At 40.7% G+C, this 15,380-nt stretch overlaps 1 protein-coding gene across 1 annotated transcript in view; it reads right to left on the bottom strand.

Annotated features, from left to right (window-relative positions):
* The window catches only part of LOC146387576 (metabotropic glutamate receptor 4-like), a 189,203-nt gene extending 176,931 nt beyond the window's left edge, over positions 1-12,272 (bottom strand). The window contains exon 1 of the mRNA XM_084929278.1: positions 11,637-12,272. The gene's annotated coding sequence lies outside the window, so the exon portion shown is untranslated. The remainder of the gene's footprint in view (positions 1-11,636) is intronic.
* Between the last annotated feature and the right edge of the window lie 3,108 nt (positions 12,273-15,380).

Here is a 15,380-nt window from a genome sequence, read left to right as displayed (position 1 = left end):
TTAAAAAACTGAATTGGATGACATTTGTGTCTTATTTGAGTCCATAGCTGCATCTTGTTCTGCTGTGCTAGTCATTCTGTGTTTACACCAACAGATGAATCAGAGCATTACTTTCACCATCATTCATCGCCCACGCCATCACATCTCGATCCTTGAAAAGCTCTTAAAGGTTACTGTGGCAGAGATGACCGGTCTCTCCCTTGGCTGCTACAAGCGAGTGCCTTCGCAGTGGCCCAGTTACCCTGCCCGGCTGAGCCCTGATCGCAGGCGTAAGGGGTGGGGTGGGGGTGATACCCTAATGCTAACTGACATCCTGAGAAGCTGTGATTGCTTTGAGGGCTTTGTGGGCAGTGGAGGGTGTGGGTGGCAATGGAAGGATAGAGGCCATGTCTCACAAGGACCTTTAACAACCTTTTAAAAGCTCTAAGAAGGCTGCCCTGACGCCAGCCATTCACAGGAGAAAATTGCTGACAGTGCTAAAGGGGAGAGGGCGGTGGGGAAGAGGAGAGCAGCAGTATGCAGCAGTTCCTGGAATGCTTTTGAGTTCATCACATTGTCCTGTGATCCCTCCAATGATCTAGGCACACCACAACCCAATCGGCCTCGCTGTATTCACTGTGTAATTACAAGCATGTTCACTAAATAATTCACTAGGAGCAACCGCTGAAAAAACATCCAGCACTCATGGAATGCACTTCTGTGAGCTTTTCCACTGCAGCCTATTACACCACTTTAGTCTCGGTTAGGTCAGCCCGGCCACTGAGATAGAAACATCCTGCATTGCAATCCTTTGACCTAGCCCCACTCTCAGCAAGTTCACAGAGTGCTGTTTGACCTGAAGGTTTGGCTAAATTGGCTAATACCATGCTGTGTGCCAGTGAATCCTCTCTTTCTGTGGACAATCATCCATCGCCAGATGAAAAAAAAGACATTATCCAAAAAGAACGCTGAAGTCCTGGGAAGCTTTATTACTCTCATTTCTTCAATAACTCCCTCAGACTTCCAGTTGTGCACCATATTTCATCTCAGCGCTGAAGAATGACTTTTCTGACAGTGAACATGAGAAATGCAAGAGACTCAATGGGCACGGCTGGAGGGGGGGCAGCCTACCCACAGAAGATCACAGCAGTGGCAATGAATGCATCAGAAAACACTGCTGTAGGCGAGCATAAGTCAACAGCTCCTAATGTGAGCCTTTGGTATGCATGATGTTAAATAGATTGTGAAAATGCTCTTTTCATGACTAAGATGGAGCTTTTCATTAATCCTAGAGCTGAACCTGCCTCCGCAAAACAACGAGCATCCCTCACGGGAAAGACAAAACACCCACGGTGGGCTAGAGGGATCTCAGAAGAGCTCTCATACAGCTCATGGACACACTCGCTTTGCATCCACCCCCTTAGTCTTACGTGCAATTGTGATTTGCATGTTTGTAGATCTATCTAATCTCTCATATCTGTAGCATGTGGTCATAAGTATCTCTGTAGCATTTTCTCCGTGTGTCAGTGAGCATCTGTGTGCGTGCCTTTCAACGTGATGTACATATGCTTTTGTGCTCTGTGTGCAAAGTGTAGGTGGATGTGGTTGAGACAGATATTCAGAGAACTTAAATCATTTTTTTGCCTTTTATGCGTGTGTGCACAGCAGTTGGTCAGAAGAGATATAGGGTTTTGATTTTATTTTAGGAAGCTCCTGTTAATGATAGCCCACGTGTTGAGGATTAAAGCAATAGCACAGCGCTTCAGTGAATATTCACATGTGTGAATGCTGATAAGTCTGATCAAGCTATTTTCCCATTTGCTCAGATATATCGGGAATAACACAAACCACACCTTGCACAGATCCCTCTTTACTTGTACCTTAACTTCTACATTTCATATTGCATTCCCCCCTTTTTTAGTTAAATGTTCCATAAATTAAGTATGTGTGTGCAATTTGTAAATAGCACGTGCACATTCATCTACAATGCTAATTTGAAAGCTCAATAGCAGGATCTGACTTGCAACAGTGTAAATTTATCACAAAAACTGAGATATGCCAATTCTCCTTTGTGTTCCTGCGTGTGTAACTGCATCAATGACAGCAAGTTTCCCTTTAATATGTCGGTGCCACTGATAGCAGTAAATGGTGCAATGCAGATTTAAAATAAAAAAGGCTTCATTATCAAGCTGTCATCATGTCATGCTTTGATAAAAAGAAGGCAGAGGTAGTTTAATCAGCCGTTGCAAAGTTAAATGAATAACCACAGGACATCAGAGGATTCAGGCTTCGCCTTAGTGCCCATAGACACTAATGCTAGGGCACGTCAGCCATACAGGAGCTATAGCGATCCCTTCATGTTCTGTCAAAACACCAGAACCTGCAACACACTAATCTCATCATAGCAAGCCGAGCAATGTATTTCAGAGTAGAGCCATATTTTTGAATCAAACACCTTCCTCTCAACTGGCAGAGTGTGACTGTGTGAACTGGAGTTATCCCCGGGTAACGGCCCAGGCATCCATTTGTAATGCAGATGTCTGAACCAATAATTGAAGCCACTTTATCAACACCTGTGCTGATAAGTGATGGCTTTGTAGACAGCTGGTGCAGAAAAGGCCATAGAAGAAACAACATAAAACATGAAAATCTGCATCTACTGACATTATTTCCAGTTTTTTCCCCCCCTCACTGCAGAGAAGCAAAGAGGGTGGCTAAAAGTAGTTCATCTGCAAGACTTCATTATAGGCTGGAGTTCCCACCTCAGCTGAAAACCACTCAGCAAGCATGTCACCTTAAGTGTGTTGAATGGTTAGTCTGAGCGTTCTAAAGTTTAATATACCATTCAGATTTGTTCCCATGATAAAGAGTAAATCACTTGGAGAGACATTTTATTGTACCATGAGCATCCCAACATCTGTGTGTACACTGGGTTCCTTTAGCATAAATCCTAGTGGGGTGTTATTATCACTAAAATGGATCTTATTTGGTCGTCACTCCAATAGCTAGGACAAAAGAGGCATTTTAGACGTACAAAAGGAGCATTTAAACCATATGGTTTTGAATGCCTTTTTTTTTTTTTTGTGCAGTTTGCTGTGAAATACACTAACAATTAAAGAAGGCAAGCAAAATGTTGTAGCAAAGTAAATCTTGTGGGTGGGACCTATACTGAAAAACTGTAAGACACAATTCTCTTGGCTAATCTTAACAGGTTGGTAAGATTGCAACTGACAGTTAATACATGAGAGGGAGAGTGCAAGGAGAAGACAGAAACTCAATATGCAGTTATTTATAAAATTAACTTTTATCAAAGTTTAAAATGCTTTAAACATACTTAAAAGAATATTTATAAAATAGACCCATTACAACCCATTACCTATTACAGACTGTTAAATAAAAGCAATCTACATGCACCAGTTCAAACCCAACATTCTTGTTTATTATGTTGAAGGAAGTGATGTGAAAACATGCCTATGAATTGATTTTCTGTCTTTGCTCCCGTGTCTTCTCCATGGATGGACTCTCATTTGCTAACAAGCTGTCAATCTGATCAAGAGAGATGTGTCTTACATCTTTCAGTGTTAAGTTGCATAACAATCAAAACTTTGGGGTTTGAAAAATGTTTAGGCTCACATTTTAATACAAATGCATTTACTTGAAATGAAACATTTATCATTTTGCTCTCATATCTGTTTACACCCTGGAGCGGTCTGCAATCTCTCACAGAGAGACAGATAACCATTGACACCTACTGCCACTTTAGAATCACCAATTAACCGAAAAGGTTCTTTGGACTGTGGAAATAAACAGGGGTACCCAGAGTGAACCCATGCAGAGACAGGGATAACATGCAAAGCCTGCCCCTATAAAGACAGCATTACTGCAGTGTAAATCCTCACTTTTGATGTTTTAATCGTGATTCTGATGACAGATATTAGTTCAAACTTGAAGAAACAATTAATGAAAATGATGAAACAATTACTAATCTGCCAAATTTATCAGAGACACATTAACTGACAGCATGTTTAATTAGTTTTTTCTACTCATAGGTTCAAGTAAGTCAGTTACATGACTTTCAGCTAAAGCTGTGACATTTTTATTGAATCTAAGTGTTTTTTGTGCCTGACCAAACCTTATCTAAAGTAAAACCACATTATTACATTTATTCATCTGGATTTCTGCAGTAAGTAGAAACAGTTTTGGAAGGTCGGTACAAAATGAGATTATACCGCAAATCAAAAAGTTTGTCTCTGTTGTTCTAGAGGACAAACAATGATTTCTGTCATAGAAGATGTCAAACTTTGCAATTTAAAAATCTGTAATGTTATTTACTGAAAAAAAATAACAGAAAATTAAACAGTCATTTTGTAAAGTCCAAAAATCTTAGTTTTTCATTATTTGGCTGCTTTTCCCTTCATTTTCAATCCAGAAAATTTTCAGAGGAATGTTCCTTTTTTTCTTTTTGATAAGCTGCTTAACACTAATCTATGAATCATTCAAGCAGTGAAAAGACACCTAACTCAAGGGATGATTCAGTGTTTATGAACCAAATTTTGGAAAACTGAGCGAGTGGACAAAAGATAAAGTGCTAAAATGCTGATGAGCAAAATTTGAAAGTGGATATGGTCTTTCAGACTGGGGATTTATGCTTCAGTGGGAAATTTACATCATCCCTACACTGTAACTGCAAACCCTTCTGAAACTCTCTTTAGGGCCCATACCTCAAGTGTAACCTTCCCTAAATATGAAACTAAACGTTGGGTCGACACAGCCCACAACTGTTTGGTTGGCCTGTGCTTTACCACTGATTCCTCATGTGCAATATTCTATTTCTATTGTCTGGTTATTAAAAAACACCGGGACACAACCACAAGGAAATTAACATATAATGCACCAACACAAGTTTAAATGAGGGCAACAACTGTGGTCACTTACATAAGTCACACCACAGGCTCTACAAAGATTCCCAGCAGTCCATCTACTGTTCACCAAAGCCTCATCAGACATTGTTTCAGTAGAATTGCAGCTGTCAAGAAGTCATCATTAAGGAAGGAAAATAGGGAGAAATTTTCTGTCCTGCGGTATGCCCAGTTACACAAAAAACTATGTTCTGGAGTAATGCAATCAAATTTCTAGATCAAATGATTGTCAGTGTACACAGAGGATGCAAGAAGAGTTTAATGCACAACCAGTAAAACACAGTCGATGCCTATAATGGTTTGGAACTGCATTTCAGACAGTGGTAGTGAGGAAAATGATCGTCAAAATTGATGGAATTATTAATGCAGAAAGGTGCCGTCAGATTTCGATCCAATAACACCATCTAGAAAGTGTCTGATTGGCATCGTCTTTTCCACATGGCAACGATCCCAAATATACTGCCAGGGAGGTAAAAGCATATCTCGGTAGAACAATACACAGTGGCAGTTTATAAGTCATTCACTGGACTCTTTAAAGCCCATACCTCAAGTCCATAGTCTGGTATCTTTTATGACAGAAAAGAAAACAAACAAAACTAATATCCAAAGAAGAGCATTGACTATCCTTCAGGAATTCTGGAGAAGTATTCCTGAAGAAATAAAAAAATTAAAAGAAAGCTTCCATAAGAGAGTGGTTATAGCAAAGAGTGTTCAAAGATGGTTAGAGCAAATACTGACCCTGTTTTTGCTTAATATACTATATTTGCATGCATGTCTGCAAGTTTCAATAAACAGCTGCACTTATTTTCCACTTTTCTAGCAAAATATAAAGAAAGTAGAAATGGTTTGAGACTTTTGCACAATACAGTAAATGGCAGAAATTCAGTTGTGCAATTAGCAGTATAAATAAAGCAGCGCATGAGATGTATGACTGTGAATCAGGTGTATGAGTAGGCAGTGATTCTTAGCATTTTCATCAAATCATAAACATTTGTTTCCTTTAGGCTGGCTAGGCAGCAGCATGTGTCCCTCATTTGCTTGGTTGCAAACCAATTTGTTATCTACAAATACCAGAGATTGGGATTTGAGGTAATGTGGTTTGTGACTTGAGCTCTATTTCTGTGGGTAGGAGCCATGCAGCCTCTTTGTAAGCTATGCCGGTCTCAACAGCGAGCAGCAAATTTCTGGAGAGAGGCCTGTTTCTGCTTAGAGCATACACGCTCCCACATCAGTGTCTGTACAAAGAAGACTTGAGTTTATGGTTTATGTGTTCTTGTGTGTTAGATGGGTAAATAAGCAACTACTGCCAAAACATTCACCTTTTGTAAGGCGATGTGTTAACAGCTTAAGCTGCCCCAAATATAGACAAAAATAATTTACTGCAGATTTAAGGGGCAACTCAGGGGGCATTTACGCCTTCTGCTTGGCTTGGGGCATTTCTGCATGGCGTTTGTATGTCCCTGTGATGTGTGGGTTTCCTTCAGTTCTTCCAGTTTCGTCCCACACTCCAAAAACAAGGGTTTGCTCCAGGTACCCCAGTTTTTCCCACAGTCCATGAGGCTTGTTTGGTTAACTGGTAATTCTAAATTGCCTAGAGGCGTGAATGCACGTCTGTTATTCTGTGTTAGCCCTGTGATGGACTAGCGACCTGTCCAGAGCGTAATCCACATTGGCCTTCCCATGACCCTGAAGTGGATACGTTTTTAAAAGATGGATGGATTGGATGGATGATGTAAGAATTTAACGCTTTTAAAGCTTTAAAAAAAAAACAAAAAAAAACAAAAAAAAAACACATTCTAAATAATAAATGATGGATTCACAACTTCAAACATAACAGAGAGAAAAATGCACCATGAACAACCTGAAAGCTGATCATCTGAGAAGAGGGTTCGAGAAAACAAATGGGTTAAGATATTGTCTACATGCAGAGTATGAAGATTAGTGCAGAATGATCATAGTGGACTCTAGCCTCTATTGCCTCACCCACATTCAGAGGTGGAAAGAAAACTAAGCGAGCTATGTTGGCAAATTTTACTCAGGCCATTCTAGCTCAACTGAAATAAGAGCGCCTATCTATCTATGTATCGATACATATCTCTATACGTCTGTGTATCTATCTACCACGTAAAGCACATTCAATGAGGTGAAGAAGAGCAATGAAGTATCCTTTCTGAATAATTTGTATGTTACCAAAGCTTCTTTTTCTATTATTTTATTATGCGGGTGCAGTACAGGAGAAGCACTGATATCAGCAAACATTACACAACCATCCATGAATAGCAGGAAAAGAAATCAAGGATGATGGTTGGGGAAAATAGGAGGTAGAAACTCGTAACATCAGCACTGTCACAGCACTCATTCTCAGCCAAGGCTCTCATATCTGGTGTTGTTGTCATTGTCACTCCTTGAGTGAAAAAAAGAAGGGAAAAAAGAAGCTCGACACAAAAGTCTGCAGCTCTCTTTTGCAGCAGCGGTAATTTCATGTCAAGAAAATAATGCATTCAGGTGCAGTCTGTTCATATGCATTATATTGGAACTGCACATGTGAGGAACAGCAGGAGGCAAATGAGGACGGGAGATCGTTTGGATAATCGTGGAGGGACGCCAATGGGAGCTAAAGGCAGCTACGGGTGGGATGGAGCTAAGACTAAGGGAAATACTGGGACACTTCTGTCTTTGTTTTGTGGATTTACTTGGTAAGGTGTGATTGTTGAACAACTCACTGCTGACCTATTTATTTCCTAAACTGCTGACCTAATAATAATAAAGCCAGTGACTTCGTTTCCATTCTTGTTTAAGTTAAAACTCAATTAAAATCTGAACACATTCTGAAACAAGAAAATGCACACAAAGGGGGGAAAAGGCTTAAGATTTTGGGTCCCTAAAAATCTGGCTTCAAATATCTGGTATTTCTCTGTAACATTAAATGAAGGTTTGGAGGGGGGAAAACAGTCTGTATTTCTACTATATGTCCACCTACTTCATCTGCTCCGGCTACAGCTTTTGCTTTACACACTGTTTCTCTACAGGCTTTGTTTCAAAGAATGGCTTTTGATGACAGCCACAGAAGAAGAGTTACAATGCTACAGTCATTTCCAGAAAATATAGACCTGCAGGTGCAAGGATACAACAAGCTCTCCAACAACTTCTCAAACATGTGATTGTACCTGTGATCTTGGCTCTCCTTTACTCCAAATGCACTATTTTTCCACCACTGCCTTTTGGTCTGTCGAGGCCACTTATGGAGGAAGTAAAAGTGAAAGTGAAGAAGTGACACCTTTCCTCTTCTGTGATGTAGGTCCAGTGTTCCCTGTATGACTGTTGAACACTCTTGCACGAAGGAGCTACTCCTGTGTTTTTGGCAGACACAAAATCTCACATGGTTTTCCAACCAATACTGGAAAAAGGGTTTCAAATGTAAAAAAACAAAAACTAATCTTGTCTACTTATGCACACAGCAAATAATAAAATGGGTCCAAAAACTGTTTATTTTTAGTTTAACTTCAGTGGATGGGTGCTTTTGTTATCAGTATCAAGTCTTATTTCGTCCATCTATCATTTATTTATTTATGACTGGCATGATCATATCTAGATTAATGTGCAATATGATATAAAGTTAAAAAATTGATCGAACAAAAGGACTCCAGCATGTAGGAAACATTAAATGGGCTTGAGGAAAGGTGAATGTAACTCGATGACAGATTCGCAGGCAGGAGGCAAGATGCTCTCGAACCCTAGTGTAAGATAATGTGCATAATCCACTGCAGGGATGTTAAGTGCACTCATTTCACACTCCATTTCACACAACGCTGCCCTAGGAAGAATCTGTGTGTACGATGACTCAGGAAATACACAACATCACTCTTCTGCATCTTTCTCGTGTTGTTTCTCTCCATTGTTAATAATCTGGAGTCAAATCACTTTTCCACGCTATTGTAGAATAAATTATGTGTCAGGAATGTAATAAGTACCAAAGCCATGTTATGCATGAAATACACACGAGTTAATGGAAGCCAGCGTTTCCTCAAAAATTACTTCAAAAGATGCATTATGGACATTAAAACGGTCTAATTTCCACCTGTGGCTTTATTCAGAATTTACAATCTAACAGACAATTGAAATGGTACCACCTAAAGGGAAAACAGTGTCTGTTCATATATATATGATAGCCTGTTATGAGGATAAACATTTCATTTCCATCCATCAGCCCTAAGTGTGGGGAATCTCCATCACTGCTGTCAGAAGTCCATTAAAATAGCTTGCTCATCATACCTTAAATATGATATGAAATTAATCCATTAATTAATAGTGTGTACAAAATGAAAGCATTTTAGCACACTATAAATGTATAATGCATGTAAAAAAAAACTGTCCTTAGAGAGATAAAATTGAGTCCACTAATTGCAGGGAGTTTAAGTGAAAAGCTGACAAATTCTCAACTATGAGAATGGCCATAGTGTTTCTTAATGCACTGAGAGAAAATATTCTCAGTATCTATGAAAGCATGCTTACATAATGTGAATGCAACACGAGGGCATAAATCAGTGCAGGGATTTTTAACTTGGCTGTTTTAGTTCACACACTTATCCGTATATTTAGTCATCTGTTTCATTTCACATTAAACGACCTACTATTTATTTCACATATAAAATGCCGTGTTTGTACTGTAGCCAAGTTTCCCATATCCCTCCAATCTTTACTATGGAATTGTTTGGAAAACTTCCCTGGTGAGCAGATGGTGCCTGCCGGGAGGAGAATAAAGCTAAAACCTGGGCTCTATACACTGCACACACATTTCCCCATTTCCAGAGCAAGCTTTTGTAAAAGGGAACAACAGAGGTCTAGTGGGAATTTAACCATGGGTCTGTTTTGGAAAACACGTTTGTTTATTGGAGCCTTTCTCTATGCAGCAGCTACAGTAAACACCGTGGATACTGGAGACTGGAGAAGAGCATCAAGCCCCCACTTGCTGGAATGATTTCAATCACTTTGATCATCATGGTTTCCATCATGAATGTGATGTGTTCATTATTTGACCCCTTTGTCAACGGAACAAAAAGACAGAGAAGCATTTGAATTTACTGGGAAAGCTTATCTACGTATGCTGGTGAATTCTGTATTATTAAGCAGAGAATGAGGCAATGCTACAGTATGTTCTTATGGCTGCTTACGCTCTCGTCCACACTGTATTGAAGAGAACTTAGCAGCAGGCAAACCAGGGGTCTTACGCTGAGTCTGCACTTGCTAAACTAACTCAGAGGACATGATAAGCCAGGCAAAGCTTGGAAAAGTAAATCTGAGGCTGTTTGAATAAGCCCTGCACCTCTCTGTCAGCTACAATCAGCGCACAGAGTATTCGTCCCAATCTCTCTCTGGGGGAGATTTCTTAAGCACGCTTTTTTGCTAGATCCAGGTAGGCTATCAGTCACTGCAGTAGTGAAGAACATGCCAACAAGAATAACCCCAACATAAGACATAAAATCCATCTCATGGGACCTCAGAGGCTGGACGAGAACAAATTAAAAAATCTCTCTTGCTGAGTCACTCTCTTTAGATAATTACCCACTGATATGAAGAATATTTCCCCACTTGGCTGTAAGTTCAGAGGGAATGCAGACAATGGCATATTTGGCCGCAATCATAGCAGCCCCCCACCATCAATTGAAGCTAAGAGAGTAAGATAGCACAGAGCTAATCTTTGGCTCAACAAAAAGGCCCGAGGGGGCAGCACAAAATGGAAGCAGTATTAAAAAAATTTGCTCCTGGCATGAACCTTCATTGCCTCTCCAAGCCCTTTATTAAAAGGCCAACAACAGACAAAAACTGTGCAGGTAAATCAAGCTTAATATGCATCCCTAATAACCAGGGGAAAAAGCCTTAAAGTGCAGCCCATGCATGCCTAAATAATCTATTAAAGTTTGCTCTGGGGTATAGTACAGCAGCAGTCTCACATCAGCTGGTCTACTACTGTCTCCACTCCCACCCCTTCCACTGCCAGGAGGCTGCACATCTGCACAGCACAGTGACTGACAGTCGATGGTTCACACACCGTTTACCCCACCCCCGACACACTCTCACAAAACACCACCCAGCCGGGGTGCTCCCCTGCGTGACTCAACTTGTTTCAGGGCTGAAAGGGAGACACTGGGGGAGAGGTGGGGATGAGACAAATGTGGGGGAGCTGGGAACGATGAAGCGGTTGTTTGCATGCTGTTGTGTTGCTGCCTTTCAGAGTTAAACTGGGTTTTGCTTGAATTGAAGAAAGGATTTATCCATGGTTTCGGTCTAATCTGCGCTTTCAAAGCTGCAACTATATTTATATTAAAACCCCGCAGCTCCAGTAGTTTCGATATTGAGTCATTCTTTTATCATATTTTTGCGAGACTTCAGGCGCCTCTGCAGCGCAGCGAGATACAGGGCTCCACACAAAACGCTGCGCCTTAACGCGTAAAAACAATCAATGCACTTACAGTCCAGGGCGTTGCACTCCTTTTTAAAGCCAGCACATATATTTACTTTTCTAAACTACAACCGTGTGAATCATCAATTGAAGTATTATACAGCTCTGAAATGTACATGACAAATGTTTTGTGTACACCCCCAGATAGCTATCATGGGTCCTCGTTGCCAGCGCTCTGCGTTCACACTAGTTAGTATCAAGTAATTTTAAGTCACGACGTTAACAAACATTTGATTGTCATAGATGGCCCATTTTGCGGCTCGGGCGGCTGTTCTTACCCCTTTCTCCTGTCCACGAAGAAGCCTTTCATAAGAAGTGACCCATATCCACGACAAAATCGCATCTTGTCGGGCGCATCAATTTGTAGAGAGAAGATTTCCCGAGCTTCAAAAAAAAAAGCGTCTAAACATTCTTTCTGAATAGTATCCAGCGGGTATGTACACTCGTTTGGAGGCTCCGTCAATCTCCCCAAACGATTTCGAGCGCTGTCCTCGGAAAAGTGGCGCTGAAAGTCTCAAGTCCTAACTTTAGGCTGTGTGCGAAGGGAAAATAAAAGACACGTCCAGTAGAGCTACTCACTAATACAGCTCCTGCGAAAAGCGGATCTGATTTTTACGGGATAAAAGAGCGGAGAAGCGCATATCCCACACCCGAGGCGAGAGCACTTTCTCATTGACAGAGGGAAGACTACATGCGCCCCTTGCACTGGATGTGAATGATGTTAAATGCATCGCAGCACACCGCCTTTATCAGGAAAGAAATGCACCATCAGTGAACGACGGGGGAAAAAGGTGTGAATGTCTGATTAAAGCATGTAAAGCTACCAGCGCTTTGGCTGGAGTGTGACATACAGGCTGTGCATCAATTTGTTTAATTTTAACGTCCATTTGGCCGCCTGCTGCTTCACCCCTCAGCACACCCAGACCTCAGTGTCGAGGATTGTGTTTATCTTCGTCTATATAGTGAGCAACAAGAAACACAGAAAACCACCCTGTCTACCCCTACTGCCAGTCAAATCTGATTTAGTTGATATTTTTGTTTGTTTGCTTGTTTGTTTGTTTTTTTAATAAAATATCTCAGTATTGAAGTTGTAAGGCTCATTTCACGCGTACCAAATCCTTTTGGACTAATTAAACAAGTCACAACAATTCTGTTTTATCCGACAGATATTTTTCTGTCAGATATAATGAATTCCTGTGACTGTGAGATCGCTTGCAATCAATGCAATTTTCACGGCGACAGCAGCAGAGATGGTATAAATGATTCAAATGTGACGCTTTTGGGTCGGCTCGCACGTTACAGGTGCTGTTGCGCAGCCTATGCAGTATGTTGAATCTCAAAGGTTTGGGATGCTGTGCGTAGACCATGACGAAGATATCAAGTCCAATCACCGAGTGAGAAAACTCAATCTAGATACTGGGTGTGTGTTGTGTGTCCGTGTGCGTGTTTCCCTGACTGACAGCAGCCACGCTCTGCAGCACATTTATGAAATTATGTCCAAGGGCATGCCAATATATGTCCCAGATTATCCAGCAAAAATGCGAGAAATTAGTTTTAAACTAGGCATGGGATGTTATTATTTGAGACTTGAATGCGATTGATGCACCCATTTTTTGGCTATTAACCTTCAAACGTCTAACGTGTGCTGTGAAGTGACAAAGGACTTCCTCATCGATCAGTTCAACGGTGGCATCGGTGCATCTTGCAGTCCTGATTGATTAATTTTCCAAGATGTCCAATAGTAGGCTCCCGGTGATTATTTGGCCTTTGCCTCGAGTATATGCGCAGCTGCTCTTTCTGCCTCCCTGATCACAGGGCGAGGGGGGGTGGAGGCTTTCACAGGTCTGAGTGGGTCACACCTGTGGAGTGTTGGACGTACTCCACCACATCAAGGGAAGTGGAAGGGATTGTGCCTGTATAGGGAGAGAGAGAGAGACTTGGAGGCTGAGGCAGTGGGGGTCCTTGGTGGTGGTGGTGGTGGTGTGTGTGTGTGTGTGTGTGTGTGTGTGTGTGTGTGTGTGTGTGTGTGTGTGTGTGTCATGTCTCTCAGGGCCTTGGAGGCAGCTTAGCCTCTGAATATTCATCCACACCTCTACTGGAGCAAATTCCAGCTACATGCCTAGACTGAGTGAAAGTCTTGTGAGCTGTAGTGGGACCTTGTAAGTCATGCAAAAAATAAGAAAAGAAAAAAAATCACAGATCTAACTTGTGCACATTATTGAACAGAGTGTTTTACATCTTTTTATTACTCCACAAAGCATTGACTCCCTTCCATCTGTCAGCTCCTCAAACCGGTGTTCTATTTCTGTTTAGCATAGTTGGCATAATAAGTGAATTATTTAGCTGTGGAGAATGGCTACAAAAGTTATTTCCACCAGGAGACCCATTTCTGCTTTGCTTTCTGCTGCAGTAGACCGGGTCTTGTCGAACGTGCTTGCTCTGAGGATAACATGTTATGGAACTGAGTCCTCCCCATCCCTCTGCGCAAGACAACTCTGGAGAATTACTTGTTTCAATTAGCTATGGGGCGGAGAGAATTTAAGCCATGTTAATTCCAGTCACTAGTGAAAATCCCAGTCAAAGAGACTAGCCACTCAAGCATAATCGCCTTCCCCCAGACATCTCTCATTTCATGGATCCATTAGGGAAATTAATCAAAATGTAAATTGTGAGGTCACAAGATTTCACTTTATTGACGGTATTCAGTAAAGGCCAAAACTTCACTACTTGGTTTAGAGGAATCCTCTTCTTATGACAACTCTGAGCTGGTTTGGCTTTTGCCCATTCACTCATTCAGTGATCTAGATAATTTGGCTTTAAATAGCTTTTTTTTCTTCTTAATAACAAAAGCTGGATTAATCTCAGTGTGGATGAGCTGCTTTAAAAGTTTTCAAAGACAAATGATGATGTGTGGAAGAATAAGGAGGAGGAGATGACACAGATGCTCCCCATTCAAATAAATAATCTAATTGTTGGAACAGAATCTGATGTTTGTGTCACATCTTTTCATCAGAGTCTGTGTCATCGAATATTGAACTCTGAGGACATACAGACTGTTCGCTAACATCTGATTATCTAAAATTGAGACTGTCTGACACGCCCACAAGTGGCAAGACAAAGGAATGAGTCAGTTTGTCACTCTTGTTTAAAGCAATATTTTGCAACGAAATGGTGAAACAGGCCAGCCGGGGCAGACAGACAAGCCATATGCTTTATGTGAGTGAAATATTTTTGTCGTGTTGCTGGCTGGCTGACAGTTGTCGCAGCTGTAACCTTTGAACTCCAAGAGCCTTTTTTATATAAGAGACTGGCTGCAGTCCAAATTGGCCGAGGATGTGCACACAGAAAAACAGATTTGATCTGTAGATTACCACGAAACACTTAGACAGCTGCATTAGATTACTGCATGTATAGAGATGCCTTGTGAGTAATAGAAAATACAGTTAATAAGAGTGTTTTAGCATAGATCAAGAAACAGTGGCCAAAAATACCAAAGCCATCAAAGCTATAAAAATACAGAGCAGTGCTGTCTGTAGGTTTAGTGATGTTGCTTTCTCTGTCTTTTGATGACTCTTTAGCTCTTTATTAAAGTAAATTATCATACATCAAATAATTAATTGAGAACTTATTTAGCAATTAATGTTTAGTATTAAATGCTGATAATATTCATATTAGTTTTCAAATGAAAGTGATTTAACCTTATATTATGATACTATACACATGAGCTCATCTCTCTTGGCTGTTAAATAAATTAGGTATTGAATATCACTGGATATATGAGCTTGGGCTTTCTGTAACTGGCATAATAGCAGCCCCTGGTGGTTATGTCATTTAACATGCACTCAAACCTCAACTCAAAAAAGAGTGGTTTACCATAATTTGGATATAATATTGAAGTGAGACATATACACTCTTTTCCATCAGACATCAGCCAAATTAGATAACTATAGCTCAGTCAGGCCTTTTATTAAATGGATCATAGCAGAAGAGAAGATGAACAAATAATGATATGTATTTAATAT

The sequence above is a fragment of the Perissodus microlepis genome, chromosome 5 (assembly GCF_051167445.1).
Source record: "Perissodus microlepis isolate ML-2025 ecotype Zambia chromosome 5, ASM5116744v1, whole genome shotgun sequence".
In the NCBI taxonomy this organism is placed as follows: Eukaryota; Metazoa; Chordata; class Actinopteri; order Cichliformes; family Cichlidae; genus Perissodus; species Perissodus microlepis.
Note: the sequence above shows the minus strand (reverse complement) of the source record. Positions and strands in the feature narration are given on the sequence as shown.